The sequence below is a fragment of the Triticum urartu genome, chromosome 5 (assembly GCF_003073215.2).
Source record: "Triticum urartu cultivar G1812 chromosome 5, Tu2.1, whole genome shotgun sequence".
Classification (NCBI taxonomy): Eukaryota; Viridiplantae; Streptophyta; class Magnoliopsida; order Poales; family Poaceae; genus Triticum; species Triticum urartu.
In genome coordinates, this window is record NC_053026.1 from 9,272,115 (window position 1) to 9,292,810 (window position 20,696).

The 20,696-nt window shown below is 45.3% G+C and overlaps 1 non-coding gene and 1 pseudogene across 1 annotated transcript; one reads left to right on the forward strand and one right to left on the reverse strand.

The window, feature by feature from the left end:
• Positions 1-10,220: 10,220 nt before the first annotated feature.
• Positions 10,221-10,293, reverse strand: TRNAA-UGC. Its single transcript has one exon. It is a non-coding gene; the product is annotated as a tRNA-Ala (tRNA).
• Positions 10,294-15,624: 5,331 nt separating this feature from the next.
• Positions 15,625-19,164, forward strand: LOC125555426 (annotated as a pseudogene).
• Positions 19,165-20,696: the final 1,532 nt, after the last annotated feature.

A 20,696-nucleotide genomic window follows, 5' to 3' on the forward strand; every position in this document is an offset into this window, starting at 1 on the left:
CTCACACTCCAAAGCGATTTTGCCGCTTCCGTGAACCGTTATTGTCCCCTTGTGACCCGGCATCTTGAGCTGCAAATACACATAACAGGGTCGTGCCATAAACTTGGCGTAGGCCGGTCTTCCAAACAGGGTGTGATATGGACTTTGGATTTTCACCACTTCAAACGTCAGTGTCTCCGACCTGGAATCATGATCATCCCCGAAGGCAACTTCCAGAGCTATCTTACCAACGGGATATGCTGATCTGCCAGGCACTACACCGTGGAACACTGTATTCGACGGTTTGAGATTTTTATCTGTTAGTCCCATACGACGGAAGGTCTCATAGTACAGGATGTTAATGCTGCTCCCTCCATCCATGAGCACCTTGGTGAACTTATAACCTCCCACCTGAGGCGCCACCACTAGAGCCAGCTGACCCGGATTATCAACCTGGGGAGGGTGATCCTCTCTGCTCCATATGATTGGCTGTTCAGACCAACGTAGATAACGGGGTATGGCCGGTTCAACGGAGTTAACCGCCCGCCTCTGAACCTTCCGGTCTCGCTTGTCCAAACTAGTTGTGAAGACATGGTACTGCCCACTACTCAACTGCTTTGGGTTGCTCTGGTAACCTGACTGTTGCTACTGTTGGTTGTAACCACCCTGGTTGTTCTGACTATTTTGACCATTATGTCCGCCCGGATTACCATTAAATCCTAAACCGGAACTTCCTCCACCGTAATCCGGCCCGGATCCTGAGCCACCGCCAGATTCATGATCATACCGGAAATTATTAGAATTCTTGAACTCCTGCATAATAAAGCAATCCTTCCAAAGGTGGTTTGCTGGCGCCTCCTTCGTCCCATGTCTTGGACAGGGCTGGCTTAGCAAATAGTTTAGGCGGTCTGGGTTAGGGTTGGGTGCCCCATTACGATTTTTCGGTTTACCCTTGCGTCGCTGGCCATTGTCCTGTGTGTTGGTATTAGCCACAAAGTCCATGTTACCATCCGCTTTACGCTTGCCTCCACCACCATTGCCTGCCCAGTGATGCTGCTGACCTTTGGAGTTGCTGTTCCTCTTTCCCTTCCCTGTCTTGTCATCATCAGATTCGGGATCCTTGGTACTATCAGAATCAGCATATTTCACCAAAGCGGCCATGAGGGTCCCCATGTCAGTGCAATGACGCTTCATCCGTCCCAACTTCAGCTTCAGGGGCCCAAACCGGCAGTTGCCTTCTAGGGTTAATACTGCGGTGTCAGCGTTGATGCGGTCTGAGGAGTGCAACACTTGTGAAACCCGGCGCACCCAATGAGTCATTGACTCTCCTTCCTCCTGGACGCAGGCAGCTAAGTCCACTATCGACATAGGCTGTTTACATGTATCCTTGAAATTGCTGATAAACCGGGCTCGTAATTGGGCCCATGAACTGATAGAATTAGCCGGCAAACTTTTTAACCAAGTACGGGCCGTTCCCTCAAGCATCATGGTGAAGTATTTCGCACATGCTGCGTCATCCACATCAAGCATCTCCATGGCCATCTCATAGCTCTCCACCCATGTCTCTTGGGGTTGATCCGCCGTGTAATTTGGTACCTTGCGCGGGCCTTTGAAATCCTGGGGCAGGCGCACGTTGTGTAAAGCGGGGATAAGGCAAGGCACCCCCAAAGAACTAGAAGTAACACCAGGTTCGATCGAGATAGTTGGACGAACCGGCGTGAGCTGCCGAGCCTGATGTTGTGCGGCCAACTTGGCCTCCCTGCGCACGGGCCCGGTCCACCACTCCCTGAGCGTTATCAGCACCACCCGCCGGGTTGTTGCCACGGGGTGCTCCACGTCGTTCATTACTCGATACTGCTGGTTCATCCATATGTCTGCTATAGCTCCGGCTTGGACGGGGGGTCGAGTGGATCCGGTCGCGGCTGTACGAGTATGCTTCCTGTTGGACCAAAGCTGTCCTCAGAAGTTCCTTGACCCGTCGCGTCTCTACTGCCTGCGGCGAGTCACCCTCCATTGGAATGGCCTCCAGCCGTGCAGCAGCGGCAACAAGATTGTCCATTGGGTTGGAGTAGTGACCTGGAGGTGTTAAAGCAGCCTGAGGTATAACGGTATTTTGACGAGGCGGGTCCATCTGACGAGGCTGAACCGGTACACCGGTCCCGGGAGCTTCTGCTCGGTTTCCCTCCAGCGGATTGCCGGTTCCTACTCCTGGAGTGTTGAAAAGGTCTCTGGCCTCAAAAACCGGAGGCAAACGGGATCGGTACTTCCTCCTCATGACTTCCTGCGACGCACTCTGGTCCAACATGAGCCTGTAGGCTTGTGCGTCTAAAGCGGCCCGCTCCGTGGCCATCCTGGTGTCCTCAGCTGCCAGATCTGCCTTGGCCTGGGTGATCTGTTCCTTCACTTTTGCAATCTCGGCGTTGTGAACACCCTGATCTACCGGATTAGCCTCCGCCATAAGCACAGCCAATGCATCAAATAGCTCTGATAGAACTTGAGACGGCGGGCGCACAGGGCCTCCTGCCCCGGCAGCCGTCGCCGCTGCTGAACCGGAGGTTGTTGCCGCAACGGTCGAAGAATGAAGCGCTGCTTGTGTGCCAGTCATGAATATTCCAACCCGGTTGGGCAGATCAGAGGGGTCCGGAATACTGTCGCCATCGGAACAGCCCCCAATCCGGCCGTCTTGTAGCTGATAAAGAGATTCGGTTTCTCCGGTCGATGACTCATCATCGGAATAAACGACGGTATCGCCGCAAGATTCCGATCCATCCTCATAACTTCCTCCATGGATGACTCCCACGAAGGCACGCTTCATGGCCGGTTTAACCCGAGCGGATCGCGCACGCTGAGCCGTCTCGACGAGGTCGGTGCAGATGTCCGGCTCAGGGCCCGGTTCACCGATCTTGCCAATGAAAACGTGAATGCCACCAAAGGGGACCCGGTACCCATACTCAATTGAGCCGGCCTCGGGGCCCCAGCCTGCGTCGTCGATGTAGAACTTGCCGCGACGACTCTTAGTCATCCGGCCTACAGCGTAACCCTCGAGTCCTTCAAAGCGGCCCTCCAAGAACCGGAAACCATCGTGCGATAGCCCCACGGTGGGCGCCAACTGTCGTGGTTTTGTCACGGCATATGTCCTAGAGAAAGGACTTAGTCGTGGAGCCATCGCGACGGGTTAGCTTGAAAGGGTTAAAGCGGACACAGGGACGCAAGAGAGTTTATACTAGTTCGGCCCCTTCGATGAAGGTAAAGCCTACATCTAGTTGTGATGGAATTGATGGGGTTTCGATGACTAGGGAGCAAACAAGCTTCGCCTATGTCTCGAGTTGTTGTCTGTTGTCCTTGAACCGCCGCCGGGTCGTCCCCCTATATACACGGGTGACACCCGTCGGTTCACAGAGTCCCAACACCGGTCGATATTCGTATTCGGGTTGGTCTCTCCTTATTCCTAACTTACAATACAAGTTTATATACAAATTCCGGTTTACAGCTACAAGTCTTGCACCGACTATGGGCCTTAGGCCCTCATTTGCCTTCTTGGGCTTTAACACTCTTGAACTACTGATGAAGTTGACCCGGCCCAGATAGGTCGGTTTACGCCCAGCAGTAATATCCCCAACACTGGGCATGCCTTCAAATCCTTGTATGCACCGCGGTAGAGGATGCAATCATTAGGGCATGCATGTATCTTCTCCACCTCCAATCCTAGAGGGCATACGACCTTCTTTGCTGCGTACGTACTGTCGGACAATTCGTTATCCTTTGGAAGCTTCTTCTTCAATATTTTCAGTAGCTTCTCAAATCCTTTGTCAGGCACAGCATTCTCTGCCTTCCACTGCGGCAATTCCAGTACGGTACCGAGCTTTGTGTTGCCATCTTCGCAATTGGGGTACAACCCTTTTTTGTGATCCTCTAACATGCGATCGAACTTCAGCTTCTCCTTTTCACTTTCACACTTTTCCCTTGCATCAGCAATGACCCGGCGGAGATCATCATCGGGCACATCGTCTGGTTCCTCTTGACCTTCAGCTTCCCCCGTTGCAGCAGCACTGTATTCAGGGGGCACATAGTTGTCATCGTCCTCTTCTTCTTCGTTGTCTTCCATCATAACCCCTATTTCTCCGTTCTTCGTCCAAACATTATAGTGTGGCATGAAACCCTTATAAAGCAGGTGGGTGTGAAGGATTTTCTTGTCAGAGTAAGACATCGTATTCCCACAATCAGGGCATGGACAACACATAAAACCATTCTGCTTATTTGCCTCAGCCACTTCAAGAAATTTACGCACGCCCTTAATGTACTCGGAGGTGTGTCTGTCACCGTACATCCATTGCCGGTTCGTCTGCGTGCATTATATATAATTATGTCTGTCAAAAGTAAGAAAATTAGACAAGTATCTATCTAAAGTAAAGATGTTTTTTCTTTCAGAAAGAAGATAAGAATAAGAGGCTCACCATGGTGGTGTCGGCGACGAGATCGGCGCGGGCGATCGACGGCGGTGAAGACGAGGACGGGGCGTGACGGACCGCTAAATCTAGACAAATCTCGGAAAAAATGGAGCTCCGAGGTCGAGCTTCGAGATGAGAAAAGCTTAACTAATGTGGCTCAGGCATTTCATCGAACACCTCACATGCATAAGAGGTGAGCTAGAGCACCCAAATGCCCTTCCTCGCCGGCCAGCAAAAAACAGAGCACTGTGGAGTGCTCTGCTCGCCGGCGGTGGGGTATATATAGGAAACTCATTGGTCCTGGTTCGTGGCTGGAACCGGGACTAAAGCCCAGCCTTATGTCCCGGTTCAAGCCAAGAACCGGGACCTATGTTTGTGGGCCAGGAGCGAGGCCCATTGGTCCCGGTTCGTGCCAAGAACCGGGACAAATGGGCCAAGACGAACCGGGACCAATGCCCACGAGGCCCCGACCGGCCCTCTGGGCTCACGAACCAGGACGAATGTATTCATTGATCCCGGTTCGTGGCAGAACCGGGGCTAATGGGCTAGCTAGGTCCGAACGAAAGCCCCTTTTTCTACTAGTGATAGCTAGTTGAGGGATAGCCAGATTTTTGGATGGTAGTAACCTGGGACTAAACCTCACATGCTCTCCACGCTCTTGACTTACTCACCATATGCAGAAATTTATTTGGGCCTAATCATGTTTTGGCCAAAGGCCAAAGGGCCCATAAATTCAAATGTAGTCCGGTGGACAACATATATAATGGCTCTTCTAAAAAAACATATATAATGGCTTGGCCAAAGGGCTCATAAATTCAAATGTAGTCCGGGTCCAGGAGGACAGTGGTATCCTCAACCCACTAGTGTTCAAATCCCTGTGCTCGCATTATTCATGGATTTATCTCAGGATTTCTGGCAATGCGTGTTCAGTGGGAGGAGACGTTCCTGTCGACTATGAGGCGCCTTTGCTGACTTCGTCAATCTCAAGATGATATGCGGGCTCAGTATTTCGGAGATGCTGATAGAGGTAGGGTCCGTGTGTGTGTTTACGTATATATGAGCGCTTATGTATGTACTGTGTTCTTAAAAAACATATATAATGGCTTTAAATGAGGAGAACAAAATAGGGAGTATTACAAATAATGGCTTTAACGACATTCTGACTCGGGTCCATCCAATTCTATACATTCCTTACTCTTCCAACATCTTCGTCATGACTAGGACGTGTCACAAATACCATGAATTTCTCCTTGTTGTCAACAATCTCATCATTGTTACTAAAAAATGTCGCCTTGTCCACATGATGAGTATTATCGATTCTCGCTATCTACTCCCTCCGTTCCTATATTGCAATCTCTAATAAGACTTATATTTAGGAACGAAGGGAGTAAAAACAATTGCAAGAAACTTGATGCATCAATTAAAAATCTACCGCGTAATATTTAGAGCACATTGAACGAATATATCATCAAAGAATAAACAATCTAAAATAGGCCATGTCATTACATCTATTCCCCCTCTAACACAAACCCTAACCCTAGTTCATTGATGTCACAAATAAAAAATATATGACTATCCTAGTGCTTACTCAAAATCCCAAACATCATACTGATCACTGTGTCACCACTTCAAGAGTGGATTTAGGAGAAATCGACAAAACTAGAATTTGGGCACACTTTACCAATGCCACCAAGCAAATGAATTTCAGCCAACCAAATCATGGGGGATGTGAGAGGTTACCTCAAACAGATGAAAAACGGACAGAATCCACGATAAATGTCATCGATTTCAATACATTTGAAAGAGATTTGAGTGAGGGAGAGAGAGAGAGAGAGAGGGGGGGGGGGGGGGGGGGGGGGGGGGAGGGGGCTGCAACTTGGGTGTGAAAGAGGAGAAAGAAAGGAGGGGTGAGTGGGTCAGTGGGAGGCCCGCCCATTGGCCTTGCAGTCACTTACTCCTTCACAGGGCAACACAATAGACTTTGGCATTCCAGCCGGGGTTTGAAGTGCCGGTCCCCATTGTGTTTTGACTCAGCTACGCCAACCTAGTCAGGGGGACTGACCGAGTATGGGCCAGGGGAAACGGTTGTCCATGGAGTTGACCATGGAGTTGACCGAGTATGTGTCATCGCATTTACTTATAATTGTATCAATGCCTTCTTTATGTGCTATATGCTCTTACATCATGCTCTTACAGCATGATGGCATTCTCCGATGGTGCCGGTCTTTCTTGCTCATCTTGAGCCGCCGTGTCCTTGTTCCCGATGCTTTGTTCACGGACGAGGAGCTCGACGTCTATGCCTTGATGCTTCATTGTGTGTCTTCTTTGTTCCTAGTGTGTGAGGCTAAGTTTGTTGCTTTCCAGCGCTTTGTATCTTACCGCTTTGTTCCCGGCGCAGCAAAATGACCATATACTTTCTTTATAAAAAAAATATAAAAGCGTTTATATCACTATTTCTTTACGGAGGGAGTATTTATTAAGTCTGTTGACATTTTCTCAGCAAATAAGACACTCGGTCTTGTACAATGCAAGGCGCTTAAGCAAGACGCTTAAGGCAATAAATAAGTTCCTTGTTATGCGTTGGTGCTAAGAAAAACTACGAGTCAATTTTTATGGTGCGATAGTAGATGCAAGTTTTCGATCCCACACGACGATTTCTTCCTCGGAGCGCATATATGAAATTATGAATATGGGATTCAATGGTCTTCTAGTCAAGTCATCTCTTACAAAGTGAGTGTTGAAGAAGCGCTAGCCATGTACTCCCTTCATTGCTAAATATTTATCCTTTTAGAGACTTCAAATGGTGACTACATACGGAGCAAAATGAGTGAACCTGCACTCTAAAATATGTCTATATACATTCGTATGTGGTGACCATTTGAAATGTCTAGAAAGACAAATACTCACTCCATTCCAAAATATAGTGTGCTCACGCTTCCCGAGGTTCAATGTCTAGAAAGACAAATACTCACTCCATTCCAAAATATAGTGCGCCCACGCTTCCCGAGGTTCAACTTTGACCATAAATTTAATCAATGAGACCAACTGCGGCGGGAGAAAAAAATATATAATTGAAAACTTCTTTCGAATACGAATTCACTGATATAATTTTTGCTCCCGCCGCAATCGGTCTTGATAGTTAAATTTACGGTTAAAGTTAAAGCATATTGATAGAGGAAGCACTATATTGTAAAATGGAGGGAGTATTTAAGAACGGAGGAAGTACTTAGTAGTAGCACGGAGCCGCAGTGTAGCCGTAGCTTGCCCGGCGCACACGCCGAGACTGGCCGGCGGCATTCCATTCTGGTCGACGTTGCTGACCGGCCGGTGCGCGTGATGGGTCAAGTCAAAGATGCTGGCCCGTCGCACACCCTCTTGATTTGTTTTGTCGCATGGAAAGTACTATTATACTTTTATTGCCTAGTTATTATAAAGCCGCCGGACCGGCCAAGGCCACATCGATACGCTCGCCGGCACGGCCTGGAATTTCCAGGCCGGTGCGTGTGTGTATGAATGTACCGTGGCATGATCGAGACGGCTGAGTACCGAGCCCGGTCACTGTCACGGTTTGACAAATCATCTAATATTCCCTAAGCTTTCCTTGACATCCTAGTATAGAGTTAGTTAACAATTTCGTACTCCCTCCGTTCCGAAATATTTGTCTTTCTAGACATTTTAAATGAACTACAACATACAGATGTATGTAGATATATTTTAGAGTGTAAATTCATTCATTTTGCTTTGTATGTAGTCACTTATTTAAATCTGTAGAAAGACAAATATTTGAGAACAGAGGGAGTGATACGTATGGAGTTGATTATGTAGTAGCACTGTGTGTGTTTTTTGTCATTTTCTCTACCGTGAGCATTGTCATCTCTATATACAATCTTATAAATCTCAGTTGGTGATGATAGTGTGTCTTACATTCATTGTCGAAACCTTATGACGGCCGAAAGGGAGCAAGACCCCCCCCCCCCCCCCCCCCCCCCCCCACACTCGCTACCAAGATGACAACATAAGAGAAGAGCCCAACCCGGGAAGGCAGGAATGCATGGTTTACCTACGGGCCCAATGCACCAAGAACCTCCCACGCCACACCCAGCCTCTCATCCTTTCTTCCAAATCGTCATCCATGACGTATTCTCGGTGTGTTTGGGTTCCATCCTGATAGCGCATGGCCTAACCTGTCGTGTGCCTGGAACCTGCCTGGACGGTGTTTGGTTGGCAGCCTAAAAATGCGTATACTAGCCTGGCCATAAGTTTAGGCATGTGCTTAGCCTGGCCCATGCATAGAAAGTTGGACGCCTGGCGTATATAACTTTTTCCTGATGAACATTTCGCTCACAAAGAAAAAAGAAGTGAAAATAGGATTAAGGCAAAAGAACACCGGAGGCCCCAGATGGGCTTCTGCCTGCCTCTACGCACGAACGGGGGCTCTGTATCTCGCTTAGAACGAGACAAACGGTAGCCTCGCCTCAAGCAATACTCTAGTGGTGGTCCAATATAATCATGTGGGTTCGATACACATGTGTGTTTCATTTGTTTTTTTTGTAATTTTGTGTTGTTATACTTCCGTTAATATTTTGAAAATATTCTAAAAGCATATATTTCCAAATTTAATTTACTTTACTTTTTTAAATCATTCATCACGCATTAAAAAATGTTTATGTAGGGAAAAAATGTATTCGCATATTTTCAGGGTTTTTAAAATATGGACGTGACTGTTTATAAATAATACAATAGAAAATAACATTTGTGCGAAATATTCGTAATATCAAAAATGTTCTAACACTTACCAAATCCTTTGCACGTTTTAAAACAATGTTTAGTGTGTGTTAAAAAAATGTTCACCGCATATTCAAAAAATAATCACTATTCATTTGACTAATATATAACGTGCAATTCAGAAAATGTTCAACATATATTTTAAAAAAATCAACGTGTATCTGAAAAATATTCAGCCTGTATATACAGAAAATGTCCAATGTGTATTTTAAAAAATTCGCAAAGTATTTGAAGTAAAATATATGAATATAAAACAAATAAATAAAACTTAAAAGAAAACAGATAAAAACCAACAAAGAGAACATATTGAAGAAAATCTGATAAAAATGTCAGGAAAATAATCCACATTGAACATTCTAAAACTGATCTAACCTTTGTAAAAAACGGTCTAATGGGTCGACACACTAGGACGAGCGCACATACCAGGTCGCGCAGAGAGGGATCCGAAAGGATAAAAATGATAGGCAAAAAAAGAACATGATACAGGTCCGTTAATTGAGGCCCAACAGTCAGTCCAAAAAAAGCACTAAGGCCCAACAGATAAGAAAAATGACGTGAAGTGGAGATGCGGGGGATTGAACCCCGTGCCTCCCGCATGCAAAGCGGGCCATTTGAGCTACATATTTTCAAAATGTTTACACAATGTAGAAACTATTCATTTAGTTTCGTTTAAAGATGTTTCACAACATTCAAAAAAATGTTTAGTGTTACAAAAATATGTCCGTGACATTTGAACAATGTTTATGAAATGTAAACAATGTCCATGTAATTTTATAAAAATGTTTCATACAATTCAAAATAAATTTTCTCGCACTTAACAAATGTTTTGGATGTTATAAAAAATTTCATGGCATTCTTGCAAACAGTCAATATGTGTTACTTGCAACTACAAATAAAATCATCGACCAGGGCTCACACTAGCACCGATCCAGTGAGAAATAGGCTGACAGATCCACTTATCAAGGCCCAAGAGATAAACAAAAACAGATAAAGGAAAAAAAATTAAAATGGAGATGCGGGGGATCGAACCCCGTGCCTCCCGCATGCAAAGCGGGCGCTCTACCATTTGAGCTACATCCCCATGATTATCAATACTATCTTTTGCTCTTCACTAATTATTACTTATTACTTAATTCCAGCTAATATATGGTAATCCGAGGAACCAGCCGAGCAATCCAGCCAGACAAGTAGATGGATGTCACACCAACTTATGGATGGGTTCAGAAACATTCAAATGGAGCTGCCAATGCCGTCCGGACATTTGATAGTGAAACCCGGTCCTGTTATAATCCACCTAGTTACTGATGATGTTTGTGTTTGGTCTGTTATTATCAAATTGATAGTGAAAACCGATCCTGTTGGGGGTGGTATGGAACTTCACCAGAAATCCAAACCGTGGATTGGTCGAGCCAGGTGCGGCGTGACTTCTAGTGCATCAAAGCCAGGAATTGTTCGTGCGATTAGGTTAGATAGGAGCCTTTGCGCGAGCTGGTAGAGATCCGGCTTGCCTGCCCCTTCTCCATGCTCCCATCCGTACTCTTACTTCATCCTACGGTGTCTTTTTTCCCTTTTCCTTTCTAATCTAATCATCTCCCCCTAATTTTAAGGAGATGGGGCCGGGCCTTATTTTATTCAATCAAATCAAGTCACATATGCGGGAGCATGGATGGGCACACGGGGAGGAAGCAGGCAAGTCTCGTCCAGCTGGTAGTGGACTAGTGATAGGCGGCATTCTAGCATGCCCGGGGCGGCGGTGGTGGTCGACCTTGTTGACCGGCATGCCGTTGTGCAACCTGGGTCAGGTCAAAGATGCTGCCCCATTTGATTGCCATCCATCCATCCATCCTCGTGGATTTGTCGCATGTACCAAGTATTTTCACATAGACCGGCGCGCAAGGAAGGAAATTTCCTGGGCGCCCTAATTGTTCGGCGGCGATCCTCATGCATGCACACGCACGTGAGCAGCGTCACTAGATCCAGACCGCCGGGCACTGACTCTCACGGTTTGAGAAAAAAACCGTCGTCCGATCCTACTAAAATCTTAGACCTAGGCCATCCCCTCGTAGTATATTTTTTTCTCTACGCCATATTTTTCTATACATTTGCAATATCAGTAAACATTTTCCCTTAGGCTGTGTAAAAAAAAATTTACTGTAGAATCTCAAAAACAAAAACTGTAAACTTCTTGTATGTATGCAACAGTTCTTCATTGGCCATGCCGGATGACCGAAAATATAAAATCATCAGCGAGTCTATAGCTGATTGTTGTTGCCATATATAACCAAATCACATGACGGAACCTCACGCGAGGTTTTGTGGGAGTCTGGACCGCTGTCATGTAGGACTTCGAAATCCCCGGTCCACTCAAATCTCCCTCCGGCACACTTTTCTGTCACTTCGCCCCTACTCCTTCCTTGTTCTGCATCCGCACCCTCCTTGTCTGATGCCGCCGTTGTACCTCTCTGACCGCCACCTAGGTATCCTCAGACGTATCCAACCCCCACCAACACACCTACTTACCTTGGACAACACCGTTGTCCACCCAGGATCCCTCTGCAGCCAAGTAGCCTTAGTCCCCTATCGATGACGTCCATATTGGACACCATGCCCGACAGGTGTTCGGCCAAATGCCATTAGTTTTTTTTATTGAATTTTTGTTCTTTCCTAAAGTAGTTCGATGGAAGGGTACTCGGTGATTGACAATGAGTTGTTGTGCGATGCGTGGCTGGCCATAGTTGCGAACTTTGTAGGCAGAAAGTGAAGGGGCTCGATCTTCTGGCAGTGCGTGCATGCTTTCGTTTCATGAGCGAAAGATCTTCAGGCCCTACAACATGCATGTCATCCATGAACGCAATGTGAAGGCCATATCACATTAATGGTACATCATCTGTAACTATGTCATGAAGTTTTATTGTGCGATTCACCGAGTGGAGACAATGTGTCCATTGGGCTCGTCAACCATCAAGATCTTAAGTATTGCTTCTTGCTCTACATATTGGTTAATTCATTCATTCACTCAGTGTTGCCCACATGTTGTATATTCTGCATGCGCTGCCATGATATACTACATGGGTCATGGGCAGGCCATTCATGCATATACATTGTTGGATGAAACTCAAGGGGCAGTGTGTGTGAGACGACATATGCCATCTGAAGTTTGGCATATAGTGAGCTTTCTGTCCTCGCAGATCCGATTATTCCGATTTGGTGAGAGTATGTTGGTGTGTCAAGCTTTTTTGTTGGTTTAATTTTTTGTGGAGGTGAAATCTTTCATAGACACCATGATGAAGTTACCATGATTCAAAGGTCTACACTTCTTGGGGATCATCACCAGCCAAGTACATTCATCGATCATGGCGTTACATCTTTTTGGATGGGCGACTAAAGGCACTTTCAAAAACAATTATTAATTGGTATTGTTCATGCGGGTGAAAGAGTGACAACATCCATACTCTTGTCCAATTGCAGCCTCTACCAAAGTTTTTGGAGTATTTCTTCTAGCACAGATTGATACCGCAAAGAAAGTGTTTTCAAGAGGTTTTATCTAATTTCTAGTTATGGGAATTACTATGTTTTTTTGGATCTTAGAAGCAAATGGGTGCATCTGTAATTGTAATGAATATGAACAAAACTACAATTGTTTCTTAAAAAAAGCTAAATTACTCCCACTATGGCCACTCTTAAGGGCAAAACATATATGACGCACGCTGCGTCCAGTTATCAAGCAATCACACATTTTCTAATATTGTTCGCACATTTTCAAACGTATTCAAATTTGTTCTGGTGTTTCCAAAAATGTTCCTGTTCTCAAAAATTGTTCGCGTTTTCAAATTTTATTGAGAGTTTCAAAACATGTTCATGTTTTAAAAATGTACATATATTCAAAAATATTGTTTGTAATTTTTAAAAATGTTCACATTTTTCGAAAATGTTTTGAGTGAAAAGAGTTCACGTTTCATTAAACATTAATTTTACAAAAAAATCGGATTTCTTTCATAAAAATTAGCATTTTTTCAAATCCTGAACATTTTCCAGAAAAAGAAAAAAAATGATGTTGTTGAATTGTTTTGTAAAATATGAACAAGTTCTAAAAACATGAGCATTTTTTGAAATTTGCGAAAGAATGAAAAAATGAACTTTTTTAAAATTTGTCAAAAAACTTCAGGTTTGAGAAAAATTTCTGGAATTTCGAACAAAAGTTTCACAAAAAAGAAAAGAAAATAAAATAAAAAGGAAATGTCTGGATCTGCATTTGTTTTGGTTCCTATAGGCTTGCGCAGCTCTGTAATCACTAGTCCTCATTATCTATGCCGGAGGTCGTGTGGTCAAACCTTGTGATGGTTAATTATTTTTTTGCGAATTTATAGTTTTGATAACTAGTCTGTGCCGACACATTCCAACTGGTGCCTTTTTTTCCTGTAACGCGATAAGAGGTATATACGAGAACAATCTTGATGCAAATGGAACAAGCAAAGTAGATTATGTGTTGGTTATGAAGCATAGAACTTCTGACAACTTTGTCGCAATACATTTTGAAGGCCAAAGAACATCATAACGTACATTATCTGAATGACATGATGTAAAGTAAGATATCTTTACATTTAAATTTTTAGAAGTTCAATCATTCATCGTCAGATGTAAAGAAAAAGGTGTGAGACAATAATATCCATTTTGCATAACATGTTTGTGTATCCCTTTTCCATAGATCAGTATCTGAAGATGGAATTCGACGTGTCACTGCAAACCGTACAAACGTAGAAAAACTGCGGCCACTCAGGCGTCTTGGCCACATACCACAAGGTGATGGATATGTTCTCCTGACCTGGGTTAAAACAAGTTGTGCAACACTAGGTGTGTCAACAGGCAGAAGGTGAACATGGCAAACAGCCAGGACTGCTCCAGCCACTTCCCATACCATCTGAAACTTGGCATACACTGAGTATGGACTTTATTGAACAATTTCCGGTGTCGGCTTTTTTACGAATCATGGTTGTGCTGGACAAATACTTCAAATACACGAGACTTCCTGGTCGATCGTAGGTTGCACTAACCACCCCACCTTCCTCACGTATGTGCTCAGTTATATACTCTTTCTTGTACATCTATTTCTGTTTTATTTATTATTTATCCTTTTTTTCATTTATTTCCAAACGGTTTTCTTCGTTTTTTATTCCTGCTGTTGCTAAATTGAATGAACCTTTTAGTCAAAATCGATGAACTTCTTTTCCAAATCAATGAACTCTTTTCAAAATTCTTGAGTTTTTTTTTCAAAATCCATGAACTTTTTTCAAATCAATGAACTTTGTTTTCAAAATTGATGATTTTTTTTAAAAAATTTGTGAACTTTTTTGTTCAAAAATGAAAAAAAAATCTAAATTCAAGAACATTTTTTCCAAATAGAGGAACATTTTTAAAAATTCAATGAATTTTTTTTTCTATTTTTCCCAAAAATGATGAACTTTTGTCAAAATCGATGAACGTTTTTTCAAATTCCTGAATTTTTCATTTTTTGATGAACTTTTTCCCCCAAATCAATTATGTTTTTAAGTTTGTGATTTTTTTTTCAGTTTCGTGAAATCAATGAACTTTTTCAAATCCATGTACATTTTCCAATTTGTGTTGTTTTAAATTCATGAACCGTTTTCAAATTTGTATTTTTTTAGATCTATATTTGTTCCCCAAAGTCAACCGGCCACTGGTTTGAACTCTAGACAGTCAAGCGATCGCACGACGGTCATCTGCGCGAGCGAAGGGAACGATCGACCGAACGACTAGCGAAGGAAAGGAGGAGCGACCGACCAGCTTCGCTTGCTGGGCCGGCCCACGCGAGACGGCTGCGTGAGCGGCAGTTTAGCGAGCTGGTGCCTGCAGCGCCAATTGGGAGGTCCCAACTTATTGGGCTGTATCGGGGCAGTATCTAGCTGGATACACGCGCTTTCTGAAGTATCCGCGCAATGCAGTTGTAGCATTTCTCCTCCTCCTTCCTGTCTTCTTCTTCTTCTTCTTCTTCCTGCCCACGAACCTCAGATCTAATCCTCGTCGTGACGCTGAAAACTTTACCTGTATCTAAGATTGAGAGATGAAAGGAACACCATAGCTCATAGTGTTACGTGCAGCTTCCCTTCTCGGAAGCTGCTCGGGAAGCGACCTGGCGCCTTGACTAGCCTATCATGCCGTGATCTACAGAGTCTAACTTGTGGTATAGTACGCCTGCATCCAAGATGGGCGGCCGAAGCCTCGTTATCTCGGTTGCCCGGCCAACATGGACAGAATGTAATCCACATATCCGGAGTACTTTTCTGCTGGTAGAAATGGGCATTTTCTTGACTTGACTCCCGTGTTGGCAGTTTATGGCCAGCGAGTGGTACTAATGGTTGCCGGTTAGTACGTGGTTACTCCGAACACCCACACACAAACTCAAGGGACAAACAGAAGTGAGGCCGGCAATTAAGCACCATGCCAAGCCTCCTCATCCGGTTGTGCTGCCTCCTCTTGATCGTCTCTTTCCACGACCTCCTCCTCGACAGCGCGGCTTCCGTACGCAGGACGGCGCCCTTGCTCTAACGACGAGCCACGCCGATCTCCAGGGCCACGGTTTCCACCCCAAAGCCCTCCCGTTTGTCAGTTCCGATGGGATGGCCATGAAATTCTCGGCCACTTTCGTGTTCGCCATCACACCCAGCGACTCAGGCTATTCAGGCGACGGGATGGCGTTCGTTATCTCCTTGGCCCCGCTATCTGATGCCTGGCCGGGAGAATACTTGGGCCTTAGCACTCCGTACGAGTACACAGAAAGTGCAAATCGTTTCTTCGCCATAGAGCTCGACACCGTAGCCAACAAGGAGTTGCGAGACATAGACGACAACCACGTCGGGATTGATCTCAACAACGTGACGTCCGCTGGATCTTCAACCGCGGCCTACAGCGGCAGCGGCATCTTTAGTCCGTTGAGGCTTTCCAATGGAAACCCGATGCAGGTGTGGGTGGACTACTACTCTTTCGGGCTGGTCGAGGTCCGGCTTGCTCCAGTTCCCATGGATAAGCCCTTTGCAGCGTTTCTCACTTACGGCTCCGTCGACCTTGCGAAGGTCCTGAACAATGGCACCAAGTCAAAGGCAGGGGTTCCCACCATGGCATACGCCGGCTTCTCCGCCGCTTCCGGTGATGCGATGGGCACTCATCAGGTTCTTGGGTGGAGCTTTAGCATGTCTGAATCGGCCAAACCACTCAACTTATCGCTGGTGCTGCAGCAATCAGACAGTTCCAGAGTACAAGAAGCCCATGGCAAGAAAAAACTCGTCACATGGCTGCCTGCAGTAGTATCTTTGGTTGCCATACTCGCAGGTATAGCAGCTTGGCTTCTTCTTCGACGGTGGTGCAGGATCAGGAACTCAGAGTGGAACGAAGACTGGGAGGCCGAGCTCGGTCCACGCCGCTTCGCGTTCAAGGACCTCCGTCGAGCAACGAATGGCTTCCACGACAATCAAATCCTTGGGAAAGGTGGCTTTGGGCGGGTCTACGGTGGAGCCCCCGTCGGCTCCGGTGTGCGGGTGGCGGTGAAGCGGATCTCCTCGGAGTCGAGGCAGGGGCTGGCCCAGTTCACAGCGGAGATCATCATCCTTGGCCGGCTGCGACACCGGAACCTCGTCCGCCTCATCGGCTATTGCCGGCACAAGGACGAGCCACTAGTAGAAAAAGGTATAATGTGAGACACATTTGTATGGGTTTGAAGTTGGTCCGGCACTAAAGACACCATATGCATTAGTACCGGTTCGTGCCACGAACTGGTACTAAAGGGGTAGTGGCAGGCTGGTGTCAGGCCGGGTCCTCACGGGCCCCTTTAGTACCGGTTTGTGACACAAACCGGTACTATAGGTCTAACCTATAGTACCGATTCGTGCCACGAACCCACACTAAAGGGGACAAGCCTTTAGTATGAGTTCATGCCACGAACCCACACTAAAAGGACCAATTTTCAAACTCTACCCCCCTCCCCGTGTATCGCCATTTCAGTTTTGAAAAAAATCAAAAGAAATTGATAAAAACTTCAAAAATTAAAATCCTTCGAGAGGTAGTTATATTACTACATCTACTAGTTAGGAAAATTTGAAAACTTAATTTTGGACATGTTTTGTAAAAAGTGTAGGGAAAATGTAAAACGACTATAACTTTTGCATACGATGTCGGAAAAAAACGTATAATACATCAAAAAATTCAGCACAAAAAATCCGCATCCGATGGAGACCGCCTACGGCCTGTTTGCAATTTTTTAGAATCCTCAAATTTCAAAAAGAAAAAAAGATATGGTTAAATTTCCGTTTTTCTAAAAAAAATTGGTTAAATCTGGTCAAACTACTTATTCAAAAAGTATTAATGTTACTACATAATTATTCAAGAATATTAGTGTTACTAAATAATTATTTCAATTTTTTGAATTTTGATCAAATCTGGTCAAACTGTGGTCAAATTTATTCAAGAAATATTAGTGTTACTAAATAATTACTGTTTTTTAGAATAATAATTTCAAACTCAAATGGTGAAACATGTGACAAGCTAAACTGCTGAGGGTTAATAGGATTGACAACTTACATTTGTCAGGAAAACAACAAGTGCAGACTTGGATTGTAGGGGGGATAGAACTTCGAAGTTAAGCGTGCTTAGGCTGGGGGAGTGAGAGGATGGGTGACCGGCCAGGAAGTTAGGCGATTTGGAATGAGTGATCCACACTTGAGCAGTTAAGAGAGGTGATTAGAGACTAAATCATCAAATAATTCAAAAAAAATTAAAAATCAAAAAAATAATCAAATTTTTTTCCAAAATTTTCAAAAAACAAATTCAAAAAAAAACCTTTAGTACCGGTTGGTAACACCAACCGGTACTAAAGGTCCCATACCAGGGCGGGAGCTCACGCCACATGGTGGCACTTTAACGCCGGTTCATGTCGAACCGGTACTAAGGGGGGGGCCTTTAGTGCCCACCCTTTAGTGCCGGTTATAGAATCGGCACTAAAGGCCCTTACGAACCGGTTTTAAAGCTCCGTTTTCTACTAGTGAGCTGCTCCTGATCTACGAGCGCATGCCCAACGGCAGCTTGGATAGCTACCTGCACGCTCATACCACGCTCTCATGGACGCAGAGGCTTTGCATCATCAAGGGCATCGCGTCCGGGCTCTTGTACCTCCACGAGGACTGGGAGCAGGTCATCATGCACCGGGACGTCAAGGCCAGTAACGTCCTCCTCGATGGCGACATGAATGGCCGCTTGGGTGACTTTGGCCTCGCGAGGCTGGCTGCATGACCACGGCACGGACGCGCACACCACCCACGTGGCCGGCACGAGGGGCTACCTCGCCCCTGAGCTCATGAGGTTTGGCAAGGCGACCGAGGCCACCGACGTGTTTGCCTTCGGCGCCTTCGTCTTCGAGGTGGCCTGCGGGAGCCGGCCGATGGGGCTCAACGCCCGCGGCGAGCTGCTGGTGCTTGTCCAGTGGGTGAGAGACACGTGGGAGGGCTGCTCCGGCCAGATTGTCGATGCCGTCGACCCAAGGCTGGACGACTTCGTGGCCGACGAGGCCGAGCTGGTGCTCAAGCTGGGGCTGCTATGCTCGCATCCCTTGCCGGCGGCGAGGCCCGGAATGCGCCTCGTCATGCGGTACCTCAACGGAGACCTGCCTTTGCCGGAGTTCGAGCCCGGATACCTCGCGGTCACGGACGTGGATCAGGTTCTTGCAGCGCCTCCGTCGGCAGCGAACAGCATCACAGGCCTGTCAGGTGGTAGATGACATATCCAGTCCTGCCAATAAAACTAGATCACCGATGGCGCGCGTTGCTGCGCCCGTCTATTTTTAATGTTTAATGTTAGGGTTTGATACAAATAGCCATTTTTCTTATAGTTAAAGTAACGGTGGTATTATAAAATTTTGAGTATTTTTAGTGCAAGTTATGAATTATAATTGACCAATACTTATCTGCTTTCTGTTGTGCTGGGTTGGTTATGGGCCTCTTTTCGTGCTAGTCTATTGTTATATGATGGATAAGTAGTTTCCATATACAGGAAGACACAAGACATATAAATTAAATTTGCGTGATTTGTACAAATCCTGAGAGTATACAGAGTTCAAATTATAGTGCCACATATAGATGAACTCTATAGTTGAAGATCGGATGATTTGAAGTGAAGGCAACCAAGTAATAGAGTATATGAAAAGGTCAATTTACCCATCCATAACACTTCTACGAGTGGACAATGGATCCGAGAGTTCACACACACTTTTGTTGTCAACATTTACTCAATTGTCGCCTCATATAGGCTAACATACATATGGACCCCCACCGAGAGCACAAAATGAACAAACACCAAGATCGGTCAATCATATAACAATGGAAAACCAAAGAAAAGTCAATGCATTTCAATTACATTTTAGAAACTGGATAATTAGCAGGACATACACCGTGACACAATGTACGCACTATCGGATCCTCAATTTTCACTGTGGCTAGAAAACATATGGCATGCATGAATAAAAATTTAATGCTGCATCACTTGAGGATCAAAGGATCCATATGTATGGTACGATAATGACTGGGCCAGGAGCATCATTTTTCTTTCAAATCACATGTGTCTTAATTTGTCTAGTTATTGCCACACATCTTAGTGATTAGCATGAGGAATACAACCATAGTAATTAGCATGGATAGAAATTTGATATGGGTCCGAGGGATTTCGAATGGCACATTTGTGAGGACGACAATCCTGCACTAATAACCAGTCCTGACAGTGTACTGTTTCCAAGTGCTTGGAGCAAGTGCAAGTCAGCTGCATAAATCAAAACTCATAGAGTCAACTTCTTGTATGCAGCACCGACACATGATCATTAAGATAATTCTTCTAGACGTTTGCTAGCAAGTTCCTTTCACATAGTAAAAATGAAAATAGCACTACCAAACAGAAGCGTAGAACACAAGTATATATGAGGAATTGAGGATGATGACATGATGGTATTAAAACTGAAGAGAGCATACAGTCATTGTCTTCACTGAACATCCAATTATTTCGCCACTGCAGAATTCTTAGAAAGATCCTTCAAACCTGCACATCTGTTTTCTCCACGAATATCTCCTCTGCCTAATCATACAAATTTTTAATTGGCATCCAGATCACTCCAAGTAACGGATTCCATGAACTATTATAAGAGGTAAGTTACAATCTTACAGTTACAGATGGGAAGAAACAAAGTTTTATGAACGTGAAACCTGGTTGTCTGATTAGCGTGGAGGATGGGATTTGACATCAATTTGCAGTGGATGAGTGGACAACACCAATGGCCATGACCCGAGCGCCCAAACCAATTCCGATGCTTCCCGTGATGGCACCTGCCTGCCAATTGTGCAGGTACGAGGAGCTTCAACCATAAGGCCAGTAGCGGCAACGTATGGTCTTCCTAGTGGGCGGGATGGCAGCAGCGGCGGCATTCGTTCCACCTTG